The 6,387-nt window shown below is 38.9% G+C and overlaps 1 protein-coding gene across 1 annotated transcript in view; it reads left to right on the forward strand.

The window, feature by feature from the left end:
* YWHAG (tyrosine 3-monooxygenase/tryptophan 5-monooxygenase activation protein gamma) overlaps nt 1-967 on the forward strand; it is a 35,764-nt gene extending 34,797 nt beyond the window's left edge. The window contains 1 exon segment of the mRNA XM_075852982.1: nt 1-967. This exon segment is cut by the window's left edge and continues 1,752 nt beyond it. The gene's annotated coding sequence lies outside the window, so the exon portion shown is untranslated.
* Nucleotides 968-6,387: the final 5,420 nt, after the last annotated feature.

Genomic DNA, 6,387 nt, shown 5'->3' on the forward strand with positions numbered 1-6,387 from the left:
ACAGCAAGTGAAATATTTAGGTTTTTTTTCTCCACACCACTGTCCAGTGATCAGTGTTACATTTTTATCCAGCGTAGAAGTAAATTACTGGAATTACATTAACTATTTTTTTTCTCTTGGCTGCTATAAAACCTTGAAGATCTTAAGAGGGCTCAAAGGCGAAGAATGATAAATAGGTTCTAAGCAGCATTTTTTTAAAATATTATTGCACTTGCCTATATAACAGTTTCTCCAATGAAATTACTACCGCTGCATTAATCTCAATACAATATTGTGCATGCTAGTGTTGTATTTCTATAACGTAGCTTGAAATGAAATTATACAGTAGATGTTATGTATTCCTATGGCAAGCCAACTCGTCTTCAATTTTATTGCCTTTATTTTCAAGAAGCAAAAACAATGTTCTCGATTGGAAAGTGAGGGTTTAATGGGTAAGATACTCATCTACAGAGCTGTAATAGTTACATATTGGTATTTAATGGATGTTGCTATTGTGACATGCAAATATATAATTTTAGTCTTTAAAAAAAGAAAACTTAAGAAAAAAAATGAAAAAATATAAAATACATAAAAATTGGTAAGATGGGGATTGGGGAGGGATCATGAACACCAGTTTTAGCCTAACCTCAATGTCTGGTGTTAGTCATGGTGAAATTCTAATTATTAATGTGTAGGAAATTTTAATGTTTTTGAATAAGCCTTTGTTTGTGCTTCTTTGTCATCGTAATGCAGTGAATTATTTAAGGTCTGATCAGTGAATTGTCATTTTTACTTTTTCACTTTGTTTTTAAACAGACTCCGTGTTTTAGTTTGAATATTTTCCCTTTTTTATTTTGTTTTTTTTTTGGCACACGGACCATTTCTAGCAGTTTTCCTCAGTGATGGAATATCATGAATGTGATTCATTATGTAACTGTCGCACATTGAGCAAATAAACTTACAGATCTGATGTGGGTGCTGCTTAAAAGCTGTGTGGTGTTTTTTTGTTCCTCTTCCCCTTTTGATCCTCTTCTGGGATGGGAACTTCGAAATGGATATTAAAAGATTTATCCAGGAGATTATTTAAATGATTAATTTTATGAGACTTCTGTTGGACTGTGTATTGTTAAAATAGATAATAGTACTACTCTTAATCTTCACAGCAAAACAATATATATTTAAAAATATTTTTAATGATGTTTGCCTATGAATTATACTGGTGTTAAAGTTTTTTACAAACTGCTTCAAATGTACGAGAAAAAAAACAAACAAACCCCACACACAACTGGATTCACCTATTCTTTCCCCGGGCGATCCAGCCCTCCTACGCTGGCGGTCCTCCCGGTTTTTGTTTACATGTGACCGCTGCAGCCAATAAGAGGACTCGGCAGTGGTGTGTAATATTCCTGCCATCATGGCGCCCTAAAATGCAAGAAATACAACACATGTTTTCTGAGGCCTATGATTGGTTACAGTGGTCACATGCTGCCCACATGTAAACAAACACTGCCGTTGCTGGGTGAAAGAACAGGTAAGTACTGATTGTTTTGTTTTATTTTAGGACTTTTGTAGAAGTTTGTAAAAAAAAATAAAAATGTTAATAGGGATAACGCACCTTTTTAACTTTCATGTTTATTAACCCCTTCAGGACGCATCACACATCCTGAAATTAAAAGTCCAAGATGTGTCGCGATGACACCTATGTCTTATAGCATAGATCTCCACAAAATAATCAAAACTGAAGAGTCCAAAAATCTCTACAACCCTGATGCCGGTAAAATGCCATTGAGTCTTTAAATGGTCTGATAAGTTGCAGGGGGTGATTAGATATGTGACTGCTCATATTCTTAACCCTCTAGTAGGGGGGGGGAAATGAATGCTCCTCTCTCATTGGTAATAGGGGTGATAGCATGTAGAAAGGTACCTGTATTTGGTCACTGGAGGCCATACAGTTATAGATGACCATTCGGCCTTATTCAGACGGCCACATTCTTTCCATGATCTATGGACCGCATTGGCCGTATTTCCCGGGCTGACCACCGTTCAGAGAGCCGGGCCCCTAGCATCATAGTTATCTATGATGCTAGGAGTTCCTGCCTCCCCGCAGTAAATACTGTCCCGTACTGAGAACATGATTACTGTACAGGATAGTATTCCCGCGGAGAGGCAGGGACTTCTAGGATCGTGGATAACTGATGCTAGGGATACGGCTCCCTGAACCGTGGTTGGTCCGGGACATTCGGATGACACGCGGTCTGTACATCATAAACCGAACGCGGCCGTCACAATAAGGGTATGTTCACACGATAGCAGGCATTTACGTCTGAAAAGACAGACTGTTTTCAGGAGAAAACAGCTGCCTCGTTTCAGACGTAAATGCTCCTCGCAAAAGAGGCTTCTCTGACAGCCATAAATTTTGAGCTGTGCTTCATTGAGTTCAATGAACGTCTCAAATTACGTCTGAAAGAAGTGTCCTGCACTTCTTTTGCCGAGGCTGTATTTTTACGCGTCGTCGTTTGACCGCTGTCAAACGACGACGCGTAAATGACAGGTCGTCTGCACAGTACGTCGACAAACCCATTCAAATGAATGGGCAGATGTTTGCCGACGTATTGTATCCCTATTTTCAGACGTAAAACGAGGCATAATATGCCTCGTTTACGTCTGAAAATAGGTCGTGTGAACCCAGCCTTAATGTGAAATGTGAAGCAAATGCTACATGTGTATCTTTCGACGGGAACTCTGCAGCATTTCCGTTCCGTCTAAAGCCAGCCTAACCGTAGGAAGAAAGATCAGCCTGTTACTTGTAGTTCCTTCCCCTAAGGGCCTGTTCGCATGTGGTCCACTTTCCGTTGTACTCAGGGGAGCAGAACAACGAAAATGCCAGAAGTGCTGGTTCCGTTGGACAATGGAGGCAACCGGCGCTCAACAGAACCCATTGACTTGTATGGGCTCCGTCTGGGTGTTTGCCGCCACAGCCACTTTTGGACCAAATGACAGCCTCTTTTTTTAAAATCTGACGTGTTACTATATGTGGTAATAACTTCGGAATGCTTTTACCTATCCAAGCGATTCTGAGATTGGTTTCTCGTGACATATTGTACTTTGTTAGTGAAAAAATTTGGTCGATAAATTCAATATTTTATTTTTTGTGGAAAAACACCAATTTAGAATTTGCAAAAAAATTTATTTTTCTAAATTCAAATGTATCTGCTTGTAAGACCGTCATATCACACAAAATAGTTACTAGTTAACATTCCCCATGTGTCTACTTTTTTTTTTGAACGTCCTTTTATTTTTCTAGGACGTTACAAGGCTTATAAGTTTAGCAGCAATTTCTCCCATTTTCAAGAAAATTTCAAAAGGCTATTTTTTTTAGGGAACAGTTCAGATCTGAAGTGGTTTTGAGGGCCTTATATATTAGGAACCCCCACAAATCACCATTTTAAAAACTGCACCCCTTAAAGTATTCAAAATCGCATTTAGAAAGTTTCTTAACCCTTTATGCGTTTCACAGCAATTAAAGCAAAGTGGAAGGTAAATTAGCAAATTTCACTTTTTTTTTTGCAGAAATTCCTTTTTTCCTGTAATACGGAAGGTTTTTTTCCTAGAGAAACACAGCTGAATGATTATTGCCCAGATTCTGCAGTTTTTAGAAATTTCACACATGTGGCCCTAGTGTGCTAATGGACCGAAACAAAAGCCCCAGAAGCAAAGGAGCACCTAGTGGATTTTAGGGCCTTCCTTTTCTTAAATTATATTGCAGGCACCATGTCAGGTTAGAAGAGGTCTTGTGGTACAAAAACAAAGACAACAGTGACTCCATTTGGTAAGCTACACATCTAGAGGAATTCATATAGGGGTGTAGTGAGCATTTTGACCACACCGGTATTTCATAGATTTCATTAGAATTGGGCAGTGAAAATGAAAAATTACATTATTTTCCAATAAGATGTAGCTTTACCTCAGAATTTTTACTTTTTTCAATAAATGAGGAAAAGCAACTTCTCCGGAGTATGGAAATACCCAACATGTGGTCATAAACTGCTGTTTGGGCAAGCGGCAAGACTCAGGAGGGAAGGCACGCCATTTAGCTTTTGGAGTACAGATTTTGCTGGATTGATTTTGCTGCACCATGTCACATTTGTAAAGCTCCTAAAGGTACCAGTACAGTGGAAACCCCCCAAAAGTTACTCCACTTGGGAAACTACACCCATAGAGGAATTCATCAAGGGGTGTAGTGAGCATTTTGACCCCCCAGGTGTTTCATAGATTTCATTAGAATTGGGCAGTGAAAATGAAAAATGAAATTATTATTTTTTCCCCACTCAGGCAGCTTGAGGTCAAAATGTTTCATTTTCTCAACAAATAAAGGAGAAAAAGCACCCCAACATTTGTAAAGCAACTTCTCCAGAGTACGGAAATACCCCATATGTGGTAATAAACCTCTGTATGAATACACCTCAGGGCTCAGAAGGAAAGGCTTGGCTTTTGGAGAGAAGATTTTGCTGGATTGGTTTTTCTGCACCATGTCGCTTTTGCAAAGCCAGTACAGTGGAAACTCCACAAAAGTGACTCCATTTGGCAAACCACACCCATTGAGGAATTCATCTAGGGGTGTAGTGAGCATTTTGACTCCACAGGGGTGTCATAGATTTTATTAGAAATGTGCAGTGAAAATAAAAAATTACATTTTCCAATAAGACGTAGCATTACTTCAAAATTTTTCATTTTCTCAACAAATTAAAGGAGAAAAAGCACCCTAACATTTGAAAAGCAACTTCTTCAGAGTAGGAAAACACCTCGTATGTGGTCATAAACTGCTGTTTGGATACACGGCAGGATACAAGGAAAGGAGCACCATTTGGCAGTTGGAGAGCAGATTTTGCAGGATTGATTCCTGGGTGCCATGTTGTATTTACAAAGCCCCTGAGGTACCAGTACAGTAAGGACCCCTGAAATGTGACTCCATTTGGTAAACTACACCCCTTGAGGAATTAATCTAGGGGTGTAGTAAGCATTTTGACCACACAGGTTTTTGCTGAATTTATTAGAATTGGGATGTGAAAATATAAAATACAAATTTATTTTTTTTGCGAAAAGATGTAGTTCTGGCCCAAAATGTAGCATTTTCACAAGGATTATAGGAGAAAAACACCTGACAATGCCCCACACGTGGTCATAAACTGCTATTTGGCCACACCGCAAGGCTCTAAAGGGAAGGAGCGCCATTTAGTATTTGGACTGGAGATTTTACAAGATTCGTTTTTTGACACCATGTTGCATTGAGCTATAGTACCAGTACAGTGGAACCCCCGAAAAATTACCCCATTTTGAAACTAGATCCCTCAAGGAATTTATCTAGGAGTGTAGTGAGCATTTTGACCCCACAAGTGTTTTGCAAAAATGAGTAAACAATCGATGTTGCAGATTGTGGAAAACTGCAATTTTCAGATATGCCATTTCAGTGCCCAATGTGGTGTGCCCGGCTTGTACCACCGTAGACACACACCCCATAAATTGTTAAGCGGGTTCTCCAGAATACAGTAATACCCCATATGTGGTCATAAATTGGCATTTGGTCACACTGCAAGGCTCAGTTGGACCACCATTTGGATTTTGGAGCGCAGATTTTGCTTGGTGTTTTACTGGTATTTCATCTTATGTGGGGGTATATGTAATCTGTATTCAGGAGGAAAAGATCAGCACTCCTTGTGGAATTTGAAAAATAAATTTCTTTATTTATTTAAATAGCCAGCGGAAAGGCTGAACACGCTTGAAGTGGACAAAAAACAAAGCGTCCGTCCCCTCTGACGCGTTTCTAGCTCACAAGAGCCATTACTCATAGTCATACTCCTCTGAGTAATGGCTCTTGTGAGCTAGAAACGCATCAGAGGGGACGGACTCTTTATGTAGTTTATCCACTTCAAGCTGTTTAGCCTTTCCGCTGGCTATTTAAATAAATAAAGAAGATTTATTTTTCAAATTCCACAAGGAGTGCTGATCTTTTCCTCCTGAATACAGATTACATATACCCCCACATAAGATGAAATACCAGTAAAACACCAAGCAAAATCTGCGCTCCAAAATCCAAATGGTGGTCCAAATGACTGTGGGTTATTTAGTGAAATTCTACTGGACCTAAAAAATTAGTCTGGGCCGTCATTTTGCATCATTGCGTTTTTGAGTGTCAAAACTTATTTTTCCGTTGACTGAGTTGTGTGAGGGCTTGTTTTTTGTGGAACGGGCCGTAATTTTTATTGGTTTCATTTTGGGGTACATGCGACTTATATATATATATATATATATATATATATATATCACTATTACATTTTCTGGAAGATGAGGAAACCAAAAAACAGCAATTCTAGCACTGTTTTTTTTTTTTGTTTTGTTTTTTTTACAGTG

Source organism: Rhinoderma darwinii, chromosome 2 (assembly GCF_050947455.1).
Source record: "Rhinoderma darwinii isolate aRhiDar2 chromosome 2, aRhiDar2.hap1, whole genome shotgun sequence".
Lineage (NCBI taxonomy): Eukaryota > Metazoa > Chordata > Amphibia > Anura > Rhinodermatidae > Rhinoderma > Rhinoderma darwinii.